General features: G+C 36.6%; 1 long non-coding RNA gene across 1 annotated transcript in view; it reads right to left on the bottom strand.

The window, feature by feature from the left end:
* Positions 1 to 14,588: 14,588 nt before the first annotated feature.
* LOC126822005 (uncharacterized) overlaps positions 14,589 to 21,051 on the bottom strand; it is a 46,035-nt gene continuing 39,572 nt past the window's right edge. The window contains exon 3 of the long non-coding RNA XR_007680600.2: positions 14,589 to 14,892. This is a non-coding gene — a long non-coding RNA (uncharacterized LOC126822005). The remainder of the gene's footprint in view (positions 14,893 to 21,051) is intronic.

Below are 21,051 nucleotides of genomic sequence, written 5' to 3'. Positions count from 1 at the left end.
GGTTCTAGTGTCTTTACTGAACGATTATTGATTCAATCGCGTATCTATCCAATACGTGGCCTTCCTGATGTGTTGTGATTCTGAAAACAAACGTTTAGATATCAAACCAAGAATCAGGTTAACCATTAATGAATATTGTATTTCAGGTAATGCAAAAATATGTCAGATATTCCGAAATAGACTCTTGAATCACAAATAGGAAGGTAACCTGATGTACATTATTGTTCTAAATAATGCATCCTGATTTACTCAGGAGATTGCTATTTGATTTCCCTTATTACAAATCATAAAGGAAATATGATACCTACATAATAACATGATTTATTGGTGCTTATGGAACCTGTTATTAATTTTTCTATGATAATCACGATTCGACAGATCTTATCACCTTATTTGAGGTATTCTGGTTTCCTTCCACTGAAAGTAAATTTGTCGTTACTGGGTTTTTATGCTGGTCAATAAGAATGATGGTCAAACTGACTGAAACCGGAAACGACAAAACTCGTAGGTTTAGGTATCTTGGCATCTCTTTTTATGATTATTTTTTTGTTAAATTAAAAAGAGAAAAATGACACCTACTGAAGTTTTGAAAATGTCAAATATTCCAGAATAAATTTCAAATGTAGATGTTCAGATCATTCACATTAAAAATCCTTTGGATTTCGATCATCTGTTTTGTCAGATTCTCTAAAAAGTAAATGTGGCCGAGATTTGATATTTTAAAGACATGTTGGATATTGATGTTTAATTAAATTTACATCAAATGGAGGTTGTTAAACACAAACTATCAAGTACCTGTGTGAGTATGGAGGATGCATGTGTGTGTGTGTGGGTGTGTGTGTGTTGTGGGAATGGGGTAAATAGTCACATTCGAGCGCGTTACACCCGAAAGCCGAAATGTTTGATTCGATAGGCAAGCATGGAACAAGACTCCACAGAGTTGTCGCGCACTGAGAGAAAGGCTAACATATAGTTCAATTTAATTCAATAATTCGCTTTAGCAGTGGGTTGAAACCGGCAACCCTTCTTCTTGTCACGCACAATCTTGGGCTCGAAACCACACCACTTCACTCAACTTGATCACCCAACCCTCCGACAGAAACGAAATATGCTACTCTGCTCTCTAGATTCAACTAGATTCAAAATTTAGAGGCAAATTGTGTACACTTGACATGAAAATTTTATGACAGCTTAACCTTCCGGGAAAAGGTAACTAGCTTATTTATCAAGAAGACATGGTTGACAAAAATGTATAAATTAGAGCTTTTATAATTGTCTAACTAAATTTGCTCAGTCTAATTAAATAACCAAAGCTAACATTAGGTTTTTCTTTTGCTCCCCTTTCGTTTTTGTGTCATTAACACTTTCTCTGCATTACATTAAAATAGATTGACATGTTATTACTTCTACAATGTCTGTTTTTAGTCAAAGTCTCCAACAGCAGATATTCCCGAGATATTTGTTTGTAGACAATATATAAAATATATAGCAATATTTCACGAGCAAATTCCAAACCTGCATAATTTCAAGCAGTTTTTCTTGTCCGCCCCATCATCGCTCTCTTTATCTGACCCGACGTTGCCTAGTCGTTCGGGTTGGACAGAAAACAGAGGTCGACATGCATGCATGTACTTGCGAAAAGTGTTGGTAGTTGATAATTTGATAAAAGATTGAAAACCCGCTATATAATCGTGCAATATCCTTCTACGCAGCATTAGCACGTAAACAGTGAAGCAAGTTTATTACAGAATCGTCATAATTTGTTGGATTATTGTAATAACCAGAAAATGGACTTTTCACCATGTACAAAATATTTCATTTGAAAGTTGAATATAAGGTGAACTATTCACAGAAAATAGAACGAAGTATTGGGTCATAATTCTTCCTGCAATGCATGATATATTTGCGCCCAACACCACATCTTTCACCGCAGTTAGCTCTCGTGTGTAAATTGTCCTAATATTGCTATCAATAATTTAACCCCGATCATCTGTCGATAAGATACTCCAGTACAGAACTGTCAAACGATTGCTCTTTATAGAAATGCACCGGATAGCTCTGTCGAGAATTTGACCAGGAAATATATCGACACACTACTCTCTTGAGAACGACATAATTTACGATTCGGACCAAACATGGTTAAATTCGATCAATCCTAAAGTTAATGTCGTCTAAATAATAATATAGTGTTACTACTTACCGATTTCATGCCGCCATCTTTATTTCTTTGTAATCGCGGAGGGGTGTGCTTTTGAAATTTGAAAAAAAACGATACATTTTTTCCTTAATTAAACTCTTATGACCAATCCCAGTGAAATTATAAAATTCATATCAAGAACATTGTCCTGGATCACATTCACAGGATTAATAAGGAAATAAAATTGTGGATAGTATTCGTCCTTATGGATTGAAAAAAAAACAAAATCAGACGGTCACATTAAATGATTGGATTATGGTTATTAGAACTTTCCTTGTAAAGGATTAGACTTATACCATTTTGATCATAACGGGCGTCGTGCGAAACGATTCTTTGGGGAGTAATTGTTTCCGTAGTTTTTTCCTTTGCTAATTAGAATTTTCTCGGATTATGTTTCCACGGTAACACATTTGACATAGTTGTTTGGGTATAAAGGATGCTTCTTGATCTTCCTGTAATTAAAGGTTAACAGTCATGCATAATCTGTTCGTTCTTGCTATAATAATTAAAAAAATAGATATGCAAATTTAATATTAAAAATTTCAATCCAAGTACTTGGTTCTGAGCTAAGTTATAGCTGTTTGAAGTTCTGACAAGATGTGGCATTGATTGTTTATTGTCATTTAACCTCACTTTGTAATTTTTAAATTAAATCATTAAATGTCGAACCGTGTTTTAATCCGTTTAAATCTCTGTGTTTGATTATAAGATTGTCATGTGAATAAATTCTAAATTATAGCCTATTTAACTTTAGAAGCCAAATTAAGACTTGCGATAGGCAGATTTCGCTCTTACATAATGCATTTTTAATTTTGTATTATACATGTAAAAGAAATAACTTTTAATACAATCAACCCGTATTGTCATTTTCTATACGAGTTCCACAATAATGTATGTAGTTTAACCGAGTTAACACATTATAGGTAATTAGCCATCAGTATCATCAGGTCATTTGCACTCAATGAATCGGCAATATCTCCAGTAAAAGGCCACTGACATTCAACATGACCAGGGCATTGGCATTCAATATGATCAGGTCATTGCCATTAAATAGCATCGACTCATTGACGTTCAATATTATCAGGTCATTGCAATTCAAATATCACCAGGGCCCTGTTTCGGTCAAAAATAATACATTTTGTATGTTATGCGTTTCGAGAAGATCGATTATAACTTAAAATGAAATATTAATATATTTTATAGTTAAAACTAACTGCAACTGCGTGGTTCCGTTTGTCGTCAGCTGGCGTACAGATTGAAACAAATACGCTTCGGAACTGTAAACTGTTGACCTAACGGTTATTATATCAATGGGAAGAGTTCCATACGTTGTAGTAATGTTTGCACATGGACAGGCAGTAATGGAATGAGTTTATATTGTGTTTTGTTCTTTTGGCAATGTATCGGTGGGTTAGCTTTGAATTTGCTGCTTTCGTGACCTTGACATTTGATTTATTAGCACGCATCAATGAAATTAATGCGTCTCGATGAACTATATCGCTTGGATTTCGTAGTTTTATGGTATTTTGGAAACAAAAACTATTGAGAATTGTCACTCACAAACATGATATTTGTGGGTGTGTTTTGGGAATTTATAAAACATGATTAATATTTTTAAAAGATTAATAAGCGGAGCATAGCTATGTAAGGTGCGACTCAATTGTGACGTTTTACGAATTGATCTCCGCGGTAAATTTTTGTCGAATTTTAAAATTATTTAATAAGAAATAATAAATTTAAGATATTAAAATTTTATTTGAAATAAGCAAAAACATTTTTCAATAAACAATTTTGTTTTTTTACAAATAATTTAACCCAAGACAACATGTAGGCCTTTAAGACTTCTAATACCAAGAAACTGATCATTTTAAACCATTTTTTTAACCATTTAGATATTTTTTATTATAAATTAGAGTGCTCATCTTTTTATAAGGGTGGTTGGATGGCCGAATTATAGTGCGTGTGCGTTCTATTATAATGTCTGTCATTGAGCCAACTGGTGTTGTTTCGATTCCTCAGTTGTGCGTGATACAATGTCGAGGGGATGTTAAACCCCATCTCTCTCCCTCTTTCTTTTTATGACATTAGATATTAGAGTTCAGATTTTTTAACGTTTTTCTTTTGTTCTTTTTTATTTGTTAATTATTTAAAAATAGTATAACAGACTTGAATCATATGATAATATATCAAACAGTAATAAAGTGACAAAACTATACAGTTATATGGGACAACAATCACTGGTTTATTATACAGTGTTTTGTTTATTGGGGTTTAAATGTTTATTTTTCTTTGGGCTCGAATTTATGGGGCGACATCTAATTGCTTCATTTGACTTACAATAAAATAAACGGATGGGCCGTAGCTGTATTTCCCATGCAACGAAAAGAAATTATCTGTCGCAATAGATCTAACAACTAAGCGCTAATCAATGTTTGTTTATGTCGTGATTTTAAGTTAGGCACTCCTAAATAAAATTTAAGTTAAAATTGTTATTTTAGTGGATCTTTATCTAAAATGCTTAAAGGGACAATAACACTCTTGCTGGCTGGACAGCTCCAGAAAATAAATAATAGCCTTATTCTGAGTATTAGATGTTTAAGTGTCCTACCTGTTGTGTAAATTTTCCATTACATCCTATTTTACTTGTCCAGAGGGTTCGAAAATATTTTTAAATCCAAGTCACATTTGAAAATGTTTACGTTAGGCTTTTTAAATCATTTAGTTGAATTTTTCCAATTCTTTAAATTAGGTGTGTTAAGATGAAATTTGTATTATCAATTAATTGGAATATTGTAAAATAGTACAATTTGTTGACCAGAATAAAGATTGGGACATATTATTCAGTTACAACAAGAGTGGTATTGAGCCTTTAAAATCGTTTTATGAAACTGGCCTATCTTAAGTTAAGATGAAATTTTAGTTTAAGACGAATTTATTGAGATTTAAAGCCATAGGCTAACGAGCCAGATGAGTAATCTGAATTTTCAGGCAGACGGTAAAATGAAAAAAAAAATTCATCTAGATGGCGAAATAAAGTGCCAAAATCTAATAAAACACTAATTTTACTTTACTTTTAATTGGCTATCACGAATTTATACTGAATTGACTATGGATTAAAATATTTTGTTTGGAGCCACCCTACTTTGTGCGACATTTTTCGGTCATCGATTATTAACTATGAATGCAGCTGCAACCGTCTGGTTGGACGGTTTGAATTCAGGTCGGCATAGAGTGGGATTTCGGTTACAAAACCATTGGTCAACTTTGGAGTTGTTTAACTCACGGGCTAGACTAGTAGAAAAACGCATTTGCAGCGATTAGATTTTCCAAATTTCCCCGGGGGGTGCGAGGCCCCCATACCTCACGACGATTGATTGGTTGTTTGGGATTCAGGTCAGCCCAGCTATAGGGTAGACTATATTGGACCACACTGAAGTTGCCGGAATAGCAGAAAAACACGTTTGCGGCTGTTAAATATTCAACATTTTCTCCTGACGTACAGTCTCCGTGGACTGTAAACGATTGATTGGTTGATTGGAATTCCAGCCAGCCATCTTAATTAGGCTATATTAGACCACTTTGAAGTTGCTATATTCACGGGCTAAAATAGCAGGAAATGCGTTTGCGGCCGTCAAATTTTCCAAAATTTGCTTGGGGGTCCTTACATGGTAAGCTCCGCTCTCACAGAAGACCGGCACCGGCGCATGTATCTTTTTCGGGCATTTTGATGAACAGCTCAGCTGTAATGTCTTTTTAAATATCTCATTTTTAAACGCCAAATTATGTCAACATCTACATCCCCGCGTCGGTTCGTCAAATGTTTTGTGAGCGCGATATAGGATAAAGTTTTCTTATGATACAAGGCCAATGTGTTGGTGTATATTCATCTTTTGCTTTGCTATGTAGTAGTTATTAGCACACTTTCCGAGGTGTATCTGTGAATATCAGGACAGTTTTGGTCGAGGGGCCCAGCCGAGGCGGCTCCCGACCAAAACTGTCCTGATATTCACCGATACACCGAGGAAAGGTGCTAAGAGCGTGTCCGCGAGAAAACCATTCAGAAGGTGCTAAGGCTTCAATCACAGATTTTGACCAAATTTGGTTTATAAGTTGGGATAGTCCCAAAACACATAAATGTGCAATATTAGATAAATCTTTCAATTCCTGTATGAGAAAATTGAAAAAACATTTTTCATATGGTGAAATTGCCAAAATCTGTCTTTTCTCAAATACCAACTTTGGCAAGTCCTTACACCTTTACTATATGTAGCAGAAAGACCAAACTCACACAGTTTATCGATGACTCAGTGCTGTTACCACAATATTAACTTCAGACGATTCTGGCGAACGAGATCTGTATACGGACTGGATATCAAAGCCTGTCTAAATTCGCCATTTTTCGTCACCCAAAGTTTGACGCCCTATAGCTACTTCTTTCATGGGGTGGGTTTAAACAATTTATGCTCACGTGAACAAGCAACCTCCCAACATTTGATACAAAAATTAACCGTAGTAGATAAAACAAACTAACAATTTATTTTCCTTTTCATTCATATGGTATTTACTACCAGTCCTAAAATACATTAGTATCTGTTTTATAAAAATATCTTGAAAAAAAATACTTTCAAAGGCCTGTAATCGTTCATGGCTCATCTGGCGTCAACGGGAATTGACTTCTGCAGTTGTCCACGACTTCATTGGAGTTTCGACGTGCTCAATCTTAACAAACATATCCATTACTCTCAAATAGACATTATTTTAAATAAAATAATCCAACGAAAATGAAAAATTCACCTAAAAGTGAGATTCGAACCACCAACCGCATGACTTCACCCGACCCACCCTCTCACCGAGTTGCTTGTCCCAGGGCCCCAAGGTCCATGTCGTGGGCCCTGTTCAGGGGGTTTGCCTAGGGCCTCTCTTATTCTAAATCCGGCCCTGAAGGTGCAGCTGACGGTGCCCGAGAGCTGTAGCTACCATACTACACTGTTCAATGTCACCCACTTCGACGCAATTAGGCTTCGTTGCCGTTAATATTTAAGCTTCCACACTTCTGTATTGTAGAAATCAGTGGATGTGTCCCAAAATGAATAGCGGAAACATGCTCTGAGATTAAACATTTTGTAGCCATTTTCGGTAACTTGTTTGAAAATGAAATCTTAAAGAGACAATACAACAAATATGTTAAAGGGACAATACGACAATACCAAATATACAATAAATACAAATACACACTTATATAGAGTACAACATGGTACAAATAATGGCGATGGATATGGTGAAAACGTATAAAAGTCAAAAAAGCTTTTTTTTTTAGCACTTTTCAATAAGCTGTATATTTTAAGTATGTTGCATTCCGGTCATTTGTTTTACACCTATGGATACTATGTGCTTAGCACTTCAAAACCATCCAAAGAAATTCTACTTGCGACCATGAAAGAAAAAGTTACAGTGTATCTTTTTCTGCACTATAAGGACAATGTGAATATGGTACCTTAAAACAAGTCCACACAAAATTAGTATGTACTGATTTTTTTTTTCAAATTAGTGCTGGGGTAGAAGTTGACCACCCGCTTTATCAGACAGGGTCAAAATTAGAAGGTTGCTATTCCACCATAGAATGGAGTCTTTGCTTAAAAAAGGTGACAAATACACATGTGAAAACCGCAATTTTACCCATAAAATGAATAATTCCTGTACAGTCCTTTAGAGCGACGTCAGACTGTAACCACTTCAGCATGTTACCTCTTGTCCCTAGGGGGTGTTATACCATAAGTTTGGTCAAAAACTTCCGACCCCCCATCTTAGCACTTTTTGCGATCTTTGCATGGTCTTCTCGCGGATACACTCCTAATAAGTTACTTACATCACATTTCTATCGAGTATTGTGAAGCAAAATGTGAAAAATAGTATTTATTATCGAGTCGTTTCAACCGAAAGGTGACAAATACTTTCTGCTCTTTCATTATTTATCCCTTTCTGAGCCTCACGTTACATTTCATGGTAGAATGATTTCGCAGTGGAGAGACGACCTGAGTAGTATTTACACGTGCGTCTTGCTATGATACTCTGAGCGTAAAACAATCATGTGTTTGTTTAGACCACATCGTCAAAACAACTTCTTGTCTATGGCGCAGATGACTGCGATATTATTAAATGTAGTGTAAAGGAAATGCGAAACGTGGGTCATTCCTGGTGAAAGTATGCATCGGCGGATGGTTCTTCCGTTTAAATTTATTTGTAATAAAGTTTATGACTTTCTAGGCGTTTTTTTTCATCCTGCTTATTTTCAATGCCTGTGAAGTGTCCAGCAAGAGAACTGCGCCTTCTATCATCACAATTAATTAAAATAATTATTCAATATTCTAATTTATATATTTTGCATATTAATATAAATCAAACCAAATTATGAAATAGATGTCAATTGATATGTATAATAATTGATTTTTGTAATTTGTTGTTATGTTAATTTAATGTCATTGTATATGTTTTTGAACTGCCATGTAGTTCCCCCCATTTTGTTTTGTTACTATGATTTTGACTAGTTGTTTCATCCTTATCAATCGCGATCTGGTAGGGTGACCCATGTACTCTGCAGAAATACAGTCCACCGCTGATAGTTCGAGACTACCACTGAAGCGTGCACATTCGCCGTGCCGAGACCAACTTTCTGACAGTATGATATACTATTCAAAAAAAGTAGGGGATATTTGATTTTTAAGTGTTATTAAAGTCACCTAATGAAACTGACGAAGAAACAAATGACAAAATGAAATGAAGTTCACATTCATCGATTTATTCCAAATGATCGTTAGACTAAGTAAGGCACAGACTGACCATTATAAGGGTAAAATGATACCCGGGGTCAAACAGCAAAGTTACCACAGCATCACAACCAAGTCAGTAACGGGTAAATCCTCCTCTGTTTGCCAAACAAGCATTGATCCGACGTGGCATACTCCTAATGAGACGTCTAAGGTCATTTTGGTCCAGATTGACCCATTCCTGTTGCAACGCAGCAGCAAGTTCTTGGACATTGGCAGGACGTTGTTGACGTTGACGTAACCTCTGTCCAAGCATGTCCCAGACATGCTCGATGTGGGAGAGGTCGGGACTCAGTGCTGGCCAAGGTAATGTGGTGATGTTCTGTTGTTGGAGGTAACCTGTAACGATCCTGGCCCTGTGACATCTTGCGTTGTCATCCTGGAAGATGAAACGGCGGCCATGACGTCGTGCGAACGGCACAACATGGACTGCCAAGATGTTGTCCCGGTAGTACTGGCCTGTAACACGCCCTGCAACAACATGTAAAGCCGTTCTTCCAGCAACAGTGATGCCTCCCCACACCATAACAGAACCACCCCCAAATCGATCATGTCTGATGACGTTAACGTCTTGGAAGCGCTCGTTTCGACGACGCCACACCCTCCTACGTCTGTCCAAAAAATCAACAGTGAACCTTGACTCATCTGAAAACATCACATTGCTCCAGCTTCGATTATCCCAGTGTTGACGATCCCTACACCAACGACGTCTTGCCTGAATGTGATGATCTCTCAAACAAGGGATCACGCGAGGACGTCGGGCGCGAAGGTGACCCCTATGCAGTCGATTCCGAATCGTCTGGCCACTCACTCTCACACCAGTGTCTGTTTGAAGACGAGCGCTGATCTGATTTGCTGTGATGACACGATTTCTCAAGGCCAAGGTACGGATAAATCGATCCTGGGCTTGAGTAGTCGCCCTTGGTCTACCTGAGCGTGGTCTGTCCTGTACAGATTGTGTATCACGGTATCTGGACCATAGCCTGCTTATGACAGACTGAGAAACATTCATCGTCCGCGCCACAACCGCCTGTGTTGTGCCGATCTGTAGCATGCCAAGGGCACGTAACCTTTCATTTTGGGTAAGCCGACGCATATTAAAATTTGTTTTCTGGTCACTAAAACAATTAAACTGATGTTTCCACCCTGGAATTCAATGCCACAATGACTGTAACATTCAAAGTCAGAGTCGTGCAAATCTTGGGTTGGACCCCCATGATGATCCCAAGCATCACCTGCATTCCATGCGGTAGCTATTGGTGCGTTTGGGCGTCACATGTAACTGGAAATGTTTCTTCTGTTAGGTTCTATAGTGACTTTTTTCGTAGTCATTTGCATATTTTAGTATTATGCCCCCAAAATCAAATATCCCCTACTTTTTTTGAATAGTATACTATAAATAGCCATGGCACGTGCAATTCTCTACAAATCTATCAACTATTACAGCCGTAAAAAAATTATTGCTGACGAATTTGAATAGCAGTGAAATTAAGCTTCTTGGTTATTATAGCAGATTTAGAAATTACGTTCGTTTCATTTTTTAAATCGCTTTATCATTAACTGTACCGTTAAGAGCGGCATCTTTTGGTTTAGTACAAATAATATCTCTGAATCACTCGGGTTAGACAGGAACATGATACTAGCAGTAGTTTCATTTTACTTTTACAAGGTTCTTAAAACGATTGTTGAGCTACCTAACGTGCTTATTTCTAAATTCAATTTCTTGTTCTAGCTTTCTGTTATGTTTCGTAAAAAAAGTAGTCTTGATTATCCCGACCTGTCAATCAGACGTAGAATGGTCGAAAGACTGGTTAAGCGAGACTAATTTCAAAACAAGGGCACGTAACCTATCTTTTACTCAAAAGTGTCTGGATGTTATGGACGACACCTGGAACCAGTTTTCAGTCTATTATTTATAGATGATTAATGGTCATAGCTTATTAAGTACAACATGATCGTTTATTTAGTGACTATAATTGTGTGAAACTGATTTGAGGCTTGGCATATATATAAATATTGTGGCGTAATTGTCGAGATATATGGAGATATTTATTTATGGTGGGTCACCCTAGATCTGGGTCGGACTAAACGTCCGCTACTTATTGCTTGATAGGTATCTAAAACGGTTTAAAAGTATCCGTGTATCAGAAATGGACAGTACATTTTCTGTCCATTCCCGATACACGGATACTTTTATGCATGTATTGCAATTAAACAGGACAGTTTTATCAATGGTTGCCAGTGGCAACGAGTAGAAGTGGGATGTAACTTCAATAACACTGACGGAAAATATAACTCAACACAGGGGACAAAGAACACAATTAAGAACACCTCATATAAATTTGTAAAGTTAAAATTTCATGGATTATGGCCCCTGATTGTACGAAAACTCACGTTTTTAGCTTATGAACACGAAGGGGTCACAATTTTCATCTGATTTTGATGAAACTTTGAATGTATGATTATAATCCAAAGATGTTCTTTTCTTTCGATATTTGCGCATATCGGACCGTAACTTCCTAGATTATGGCCCCTGGTTGTACAAAAAAAATCATATATCACCGTTACACCCTATTGACGGTTGAGTTTGAATTTCGTAAAAACCGGACCGAAACTGCCTGGCAAAATGACCGCTCATTGTACGCAAATAGTGTAAAAGTATGTAATACCAAGGTTGAGGACCCTCTAGAAGTCACAATTTGTATCCGATTTTGATGAAACCTAAAATATATCTTTTTATTCCAAGTAACTCAGTCCATTTCGATATTCCCGGATTTCAAACTATAACTTCCTGAATTAAGACCCCTGATTGTACGAAAAATCGCTTTTTTTAGCCTGTTGTTGATACATCTCTTGCAAAATGTGGGCGTATCTTGCCTGGTAACCACTGGTTTTTACTTTTGGACGATCAAATTAATGCGTATTGTATCCTTTTATCTGTTTAAAAGCGTTTAAATTCTTTTAGTGCTTCTGGCACCCATACATATGTTATTCTATATATGCATATTTCGAAATATTAACCCTGACAAGGACAGCTGTCTAGTCGTTCGGGATGACATTAAACCGAAGTTCCGTGTACACACTGAACGCTTGACAGTTGGGTTTTGATATAAGGCAAGGCCGTAGTGCCGCTGTCTGGGCAATAGTGCCCTAAAAACACACTGCATCACGTATGTTCGTCGTCCGTATCCCAGTCGGTGTAGAAAAGTAGGACACGTTAAACCCCATTTCATTTCAAAAATATTATCTTATCTGTCGTGTGATGTGCTATAAACGCGACCACTGGCCATTCTTAGCTGATCGTGGAATGGGGTGATGCGAGTCGATACGTTCTGGTACGAATTGGTGTGCTTGAATGCGATATAGTCATGATTGGTCAATTTCCGGTGACACAATCTGGTCTCCCGTTCAGATACGACCTGTTGCGTATTGTTACCATCCAATACGATCTGGTGCGATGATTACGATTGAAAATTAATCGTGTTGATCGTAGAAAAGTTTTGAACAGTCCAAAACATTTTTACGATTATCACGGCTAATCACAAGATATGATAAGACCTGATAGGATCACCACGATTAAGACCACGATTCGTCATAGTGAACCTAGCATTAAGATGCACTGCGATCCCTGTAGAAGTTCAGGAAACAATGAAGGCCATGGCGAGTCGGGCCGTCGGGGTCCAATTGTAGCTCAAACTGTGATCACTCTCGATCCCGATCGTAAAAGACATCGCGACCACAATCGTATCCTACCCAGGGGCGGATTGGGGCCAGGAACCGGCCCGGGCTTCCGTGTCGGAGCGGCCCCTTTTATTGTCCGCGGAGCCCGGACGGGGGGTCCGGGGGCTCTCGCCATGGAAAATTTTGAAAAATGAACCCCAAATATGCGATTTGGTGGCATATCTGATTATAATCTCTGTCAAATAATATGTCTCATAAATCGATTAATTTAGGCCAAAACCCCGACCTGCAAGTAATTTACAACCATCAACCTGTGAAATTATCATATCTTCATATTATTAATTAACGTATTATCATTCTTTTTATCGTAAAGAGTCAAGATATATCAACTGGTTAAAAAATGGGACTAGTTGAGAAAATTTTGATCATTTGATTAACCAGTTAGAAATATTGAATAAGTAGGAATATTTTAATTGAAAAATGTCCCATTTTTGTTGCTGGGAGCGCTAGTTGATTCCTCCCGTGATGGAAGGCCACGCGACACATTGGTACAGAGTGACGAAAGTGAAATTCATGAAGTCTATTATACCAGCCCATTCCAGATTCCAGTGATGGCGTGGCCGCCCGTTAAAGCCACCGGCCACATACAACATGATCATCATCGCTCCATGGCCGGTCCAATACCCCCCACCCCCCATCCCCATATAATGTTCAGCAGAAAAAGTTTTTTTTAGACGAATTGGACAAAATTATTTTTTTTCATTTTTTGTCCGACAGTCCGCCCGACCGCCCGATGGCCCAATCCGCCCCTAATTATCGTATGGAAACGTGTCCGAACGTATCTGCACGCACCAGATCGTGAACTCAATAGAGACAATCCTTTCGGAACGTATCCGAACGGGAGACCAGATCGTGTCACCTGAAATTGACCAGTCGTGACCTAATCGCACCATTACGTATCGACTCTCACCACCTCGTATCTAAACGTGAAATTTCAGCGAAGTAAATAAAAATTCCACGACGTTACGAATAGCCCACCATCGCATTCGTAACGCATCGCACGACAAATTGCAAAATTCCCTGAGTTTATTCATTATGCATCAACAACAATCAATTCATTAATTCGACTTTAACTTTATATCTACATACAATTATATATACAATACATAATATCATTGAGTGTACAAGATTTTTTCCGAACCTATCACAGTTTACGACATCAAATTAACATACTATATACACATATTTACATTAAATGACTGATCCCGTAGTTTTTGTCCCGAATACATGAATATTGTGTTGCAAAAAGAAAAATTTACTGTTTGTTTCAAACCCAAAAAGTTGATCATTTATGTAATTAGCAAAATAGCCGATTTACTCGATTTTTTTGCACACAGAATAAAATAATTACATGAATTTTTAAGAATTCTTATTGTTGATGCTAAATATCTCAGCAACTCGTGGCGTGAAGAAATACAATACACATAATATATCTAATAATATACCATGATATGATAAATTGTACAACATGTCTGTAGTAACACTTTGAAAACACCACAGTCCCTATTCTATTATGATAATAGTTTAAAGAAGAATGGCTTTAACATACTGTATTTCTTTTAATTCAAAAGGGTTCACGTGGAATTATTGTCCTTGTAATTTGAAATAGGTTAACTTTTCTGATGAAAGTTTCTTGTTTTCTACGCTGTATTATCAGCGTTGTTTTTCTCATGTTGCCAAGCTGTTGGGTTGCATTGTCTATTGGATTTTCTATTTATAGCATCCATTAGGCAAAAACAACAAGAACATTTCATACCATTTTTCATGCTGCATTTTCTCTCTGGGCCTAATTAAGGTGTTAGAATTGGAGGCGTAAAACTGCGGGATGATTTATCCCCCATAGATTTATATTTATTCCCCAGGAGCATTTTACATAACAATTTCGTTAGTTGTCGACTTCTTCATTATGTAATGTAGGATTCTTGAACTAAGCATGTTTGGTTTCGTCATTAAAAGGCAGAACATCATTTTCAGCTGGCAGTAATGAAGACAAACCCGTCAAAACGTCATGGACGCTTTCATTATATGGCTGATGTATTTAAATAGATCGGACCACGCTTGTTCCATTTCCGGAATCCACTTGTCGCCGACCACTGGCTCTATAGCCCAAATGAACTGCGGTCCAATCAACTGAAATAGAAAGAAATATATAAAAAGACTGGTTTATTTCATTGAACTTGTACATTGTTAGGGAGACTACAACATTTTCAAATACAACTTGATGGCGTCAAAACTATATTGTGATGGCATCTTGATTGAGTTGTTCAATAAATCTTCACGTACACAATTACTTTTCAAAATTACGTCTCATGTTGACTTTATTTCCTACTCATCACGTCAGACTAGCAATAATAGTGTTTAGGGAAAATACAGTATTTAGACGTAAATTATTTGAATGAACTAATTTTAACGGGGCTATAAACCCACAAAAAGATAGCTATAAATAGTATAAGGCACTTAAGTAAATCACTTAGATTAATCTGTGCATATGTATAGCCAAACAATTCAGATATCCAGAAAGACATTTATTGCTCCTATACACGAATCGAACTACTACTATCTATTCAACTTGTAACTAACAGTACGTACGCTTCGTGAAATTGGCCCTAGGTTCCCACTGTCGTACGATGCGTTGCGATAGGTTTGTCCCTATTGAGTCCACGATCTGGTACGTTTCAATACGATTAACACGATTGCAACGAATGACCTCAATATATGATGAGACCTGAAAGGATCACCTCGATTACTGCACTATTAAACCACTATTTAAATCGCAACACGAATCGTGATGGTGGGAACTTAGTACATGCATGTTAGTTATAACTCATCATCATGTAATGGAGGGAGAGAAAGAGTGGGAGACTGGGGGAAAGGGAAAGATAGAGTCCATTCAACACAAACTAGGTTAATTTGGGACTAACATATGGTTCCATTTTACGTATAGACAATAGGTCAACACGATAACGGTTTGTTTCTAAAGCGATCAAACGCTGTTGTCTGTGGCACATTAGTGGATACTATTCTTTTACGATTAAATAAGATAGGGTTTATCTCGTCATGAGGCAAAATATGTCACATCCGCTTTAGAAGTCGACATATTAAGGGATCATCTACGATTACTGTGAACTGGACGCACGGCTATAACCTTCCTCTCCCAATAGCTGAATATCCACCAAGACATTTTTGAACTTATCCATAAAATAAACATGCTTAGCTTAAACCATAATAAATAATACTGGAAGCATGGTCGCCTTTTAGGAGTTTGGCCGGTTTCGCGAAAACCGACAGAGGGATGCCACGAATTCTACTAACAGGAGTTTGTGTATCGTTTTTTTTTGAGACCCAAGACTGTACAACTCAATGAACACCTACTTCATTTGATAATTATATTATCTCCTCATTCAGGTTTCTTGTTAATTGTTGTGGGCAATGCGTCAAAAATAGTATATATAGTTAATATTTTTGTAAGAAACAACCTCATTATCACAATCAACACGGTTAATTAAAATAAAATCAAATTTCTGTTTTATTTTGTTCCGCGTTAGCTGCCATAACAAACGGAACGGATATGGCATCTAGGTTAAATTGCTTTTAACAGGTTAATATGAGGTAAACGTCATGATGGCATGATGACAAAAATTACGAGGGAGTAAAATGTAATCAGTTAACCAGTTAAAATATTGATGATTATCAGCGGGGAGTTTGTTCTTCAATTCAAGCTAACATTTGTCTTTGATTTCAGTATCTTGTTATTTTTATTAAATTCTGAAGAGTAGATAACCGAGTTTATCACCCAATAATACATTCTACAGTAGATATCGCTTGTGTGATATATTTCATAATCTACTGCGATATCTCCTTAGGAGATATCGCTTTACATGAATTTGATTGGTCAGTTGAAAAGGAACTACTTTTTTTTATTTTCAAAGAACAGTTCATTTCTTATTAAAAGTTTGGTTTTTTTTATTAAAAATGAACTATTGTTATTCAATTGAACTGGATGGAAACACTGGGTCAATATAAAGGATTTTGCAATGGTTGAATTGCTGTCAAAAAATGATGTATCATTACGCCGTAATGTTCAGTAAAAGTGAAATCTACAGCAAAGAATTATATTTATCTATTTGTGCATGTAAGAAGGGATTGGGTGATAAATAAAATCTTCTACTCGTCTTTTTTGATATCAAAAAATATCAACACTCGTTGATAAAGTAAAAAAACAAACTCGTCAGAGCTTCGTTTTTGTTATACTTTATCAACTTGTGTTGATATTTTTTTATATCAAAAAAGACTGGTAGGAGATTCTCTATATCTTCTTTTTTTGTTTCTTTATTTATTAATTCCCTTGTAGCTCATTAACTTATCTGTACTATTCTTGCCATCTCGTGCGAACTATAAGTCATAATTATTATCTTTTTTTTAATGCTAAATTGCAATGATATTTATTAACCATTAAATTTAATTGATATTATTAATCATGCCAGATAATATAAAAAGTTTCTCAATTTGTCTGAATTACCTCTACTGATTCTGGTATATGTTTCAAACGGGACTTCATCGATTCTATGTGCTCGAGATTTCGAATACACAGTAAAGAAAATTGTCTAATAACATACACGACTACAGTGTAAATAAGTAATTAAATAACAAAAGCTTGAAATAATCATAAAGGAATTTCTGATACTGCCAGCTGCATGAACCTTCCTCACACATAAAAGTGGTATCAGATGTTCAAAAGCTAAACATACCACTTACACAACGTTTATGTATATAAATATGACTAAATTATAACCCGAAATAGTTTATGATGGTTACAATTATCCAATGGATTTAGAATGCATAAAGCACAGAGGTATAGTCTTTGGACGGTGGGACTGGCATGTAAAGGTGTCCGTACCCGGCAAATTGTAACAAGAGTATAGGGAACAGATCCGCTGTCAGGGTAACATTATCCACATAGCACACATCATGGCGTATGTCGGTCCTCATTATCCCAGAAATAAAACGTTAAACTTCATATCATCTAATTTGTCTATGAGTCTTGTATTTGACAGAAAATCTAGATGAGAAGCGACTACAATGGTACTGAGTTTGTTAAATATATATATAAATAGTAATTTGTAGTTTACGATCACATGTAAAATTACCATTGGAAGATACAGTAATTTAATTTTAATGTATATTTAATTTTACCGTCCTATTTAGTGTTTTATTACATTTTTGTTCATTAAATTGTCGGCTATCCCAGCATGAGATGTGTCAGTCCATTAAGTTTTAATATTATGCCTGTGAGTACTCGTGGAATGATACAAGCCTAATTACATGCGGGTCGGCATTTTTTGTTTTTTACTGTTTTTATTCGCAATATTCTGTCAATAAAAGTTTCACTCTCACATTAATCTGATCCAGTTTTATCACTCTCGAAGATAAATGAAGTATAATGATGTTAATGCTACCAACATGTTCATCTACATAATATTCGCTGTAAGTGAAGCATGGGTGATAAAATTCCAGACTACCAAGCGCTGTGGGAGCTATCGATAGATCCGAAATGAAATGAAATGGGGTTTAACGTCCTACCTTTCTGCACCGACTGGTCTAATGAAGACGGGCTTACGCCATGCAGTGTTCAGGGAAATTTTGCCCAGACAGCGGCGCTACAGCCTACTCTTTATTTCGAATTCCACGTGACCTCGGTTTTGTCCCATCCGAACGACTATACGTTGTTATTAACATACACTGGTTACATCTAATAAAATTAGCAGAGAGAGAGAGAAATGGGGTTTAACGTCCACTCGACACAAACTAGGTCATTTCGGGACTAACATGGTTTTAATTTTTATTTCAATAATTCGCTTGCGCGTAGGGGTCTTTAGCAGTGGGAGGAAACCGGAGGACCCGGAGAAAACCCACGAGGTTGGACAGGCGACCCTACTCCTTGTCACGTACAACCGGGGATTCGAAACCACGCCAGTCGACTCAATGACAGACTTTATGATACAGCGCGCGCACGCTAACCATTCAGCCATCCACCCCCCCCCCCCCCCCCACACACACACACTAAAATTAGCAGTGCATTTCCGCAGTTTTGTATTGTTTCTGAATATCCCCTACTTTTTTTAAAGAGTATATAAAATGGAACAAATTCATAAAAAAAATATTGCTTATACATGATGTGAACGCATGTCAAATTTATGCTACTGAAATAACAGTATTACCCCATTAAAGAAATATAAATAATAATGTCTAATTAGTATGGTCAGCAGTTCGGTAAAGCCGTGCTACGATAATCGATAAATAAAAAATATAATACACAATCGATTCTTTGTCTGAAATATTTACTACGACTTCTTCCGCTGCACGCAAGCAAACAGTATGACGTGATTTTTGACATTATTTTATGTTTGGCGATAAAACGGTAATGCTATTGTGCGTGCATTATGTTCAGTCAATTTTCGATGCTTGTGCTTTGTATTGATCGGAAATACTATATATATATATATTTTTTTTTTTTAGAATTTATCGGTTAATGTTCATGATCTTCATGTAATAATAATTGGTTATTATAGTGGTAATCAATTCTATTTAAGCGTTTCCGAATTAAACAAAAGAAATGTTAATGACAAATAAAGGGACAGCGGTGCACATAATAGACGTAACAGTGTAGGTGAATTTGATCACAAAGTAGAAACTTTTATTGCCACTTCATCTGCGGAAGTGATAGTGTTAATCTAGAAGTGGACTATCGCGCCTATCATCAATGCAAATACCGTGTTTACGATCCCAAGGTTGCTGGGTTGCAGTCATGTTTAACTTCCATACCCCTCCCCCCTTCCGTCTATCTGCATCATGCTATATACGCGTAAACGAAGATTTTATGAAATAAAGATATATATATTTATATATCCCTCTCTACCCCTCTCTCTCTTTACCTCTCTCTCTCTCTCTCTCATGTTACGCTTATGTTCTTCCTTGATTATTAAAAGATCTCAATTATTGGAATATACAACAAGTACACGAACGCCTACCAAAGGCCAACCATTCAACTGCGCGATGGTCTAATTAAGGCATTTTATGGCTAACAATAACCAGCAAATGACTCGACGATTGCTGATGACAAGTTATCAAGTACCAAGATTCAACATGTCAAATGAAGATGTATTTATATACTACAATGTAAGATTCAAAGTACAGCCATTGTAAATTCGATCTAATTTACGACCATATGACCCTTGAGTCCAGGGTTAGAATGACACGCATATTGAAATTCTTTTGACATAATGGCCGGTTAGCATCGCTACTGCTATCAAAGAAAAAAGACAAGTTAGGATAATTTGTGGGTTGTCGGTGACGTCCTTTTGAAATTGTTTTGATTTTCTGGCGAATCTGAGTTCATAAGTTCAAATATAAAGCGTTTTGAGTATATTTAAACACGGATAACGTGTTTCCTAAAAGATGCAGTATGTAAGATTAACATAAAGAGCTAGCCGTTATTGCTATAATAGTTCCAAAATAGAAAATGTAGAATGAATATATTGAACATTTCTTTCAAATTACGGGCGAAGTTATGACTGTTTGAAGATGTAGGGTAGATCCTTTATTATTGCAGCAACACTACTTGATAACCGAGACCTAGCCTCGATTATCCATTTTATCGTTAATTTGTAAATCTCGCAGTTATTCAAAACCATTTACAACTAGGCCACCTGATGGTCCAGAGAGTTGGTTATAGTCCTGTCATGTGAATATGTCTAATTAATAAGTTATATAACAATTGAAGCCACTAGTAAGACCTGTAATAGGCAGACTTAGCTCTTACATAATACATCTTTAATATCGATAGGGTTTTTAATTGTTTGAATTTTAAGAATGTTAATTGTGGCGCATACAGGTAACAATAATATACATAGGGGCGAATCATGACACATTAACTTTTCCGGGTTGTACATTGATTCAAAAAGAAAGGTTTATTTAAACTTTAGCCTCTATCAGAAAATGACAATGTTATTAACCAACCAACTTACACCTGTATGCTCACGAATCATCAAATCTATTCCATTTTAATTATACTACCTATTTAACTACGGAAGGTGATTGTAGTAAATATGAAAATATCCACTGATTACTTAAACGGGCGTCACTCTGTCTCGAAATTGACTCCAGATTGACACACGTTAGAGTAAATGTTCAAGTTCGGTTCTAAGTGTAAAACATCGGGCCATTCGTGAGGGCATCTGAGCGCTGGCAAACGTTCAATTTTAATTTTAAATTCGTGTGTCCATTATGTCC

The sequence above is a fragment of the Patella vulgata genome, chromosome 5 (assembly GCF_932274485.2).
Source record: "Patella vulgata chromosome 5, xgPatVulg1.2, whole genome shotgun sequence".
Lineage (NCBI taxonomy): Eukaryota > Metazoa > Mollusca > Gastropoda > Patellidae > Patella > Patella vulgata.
Note: the sequence above shows the minus strand (reverse complement) of the source record. Positions and strands in the feature narration are given on the sequence as shown.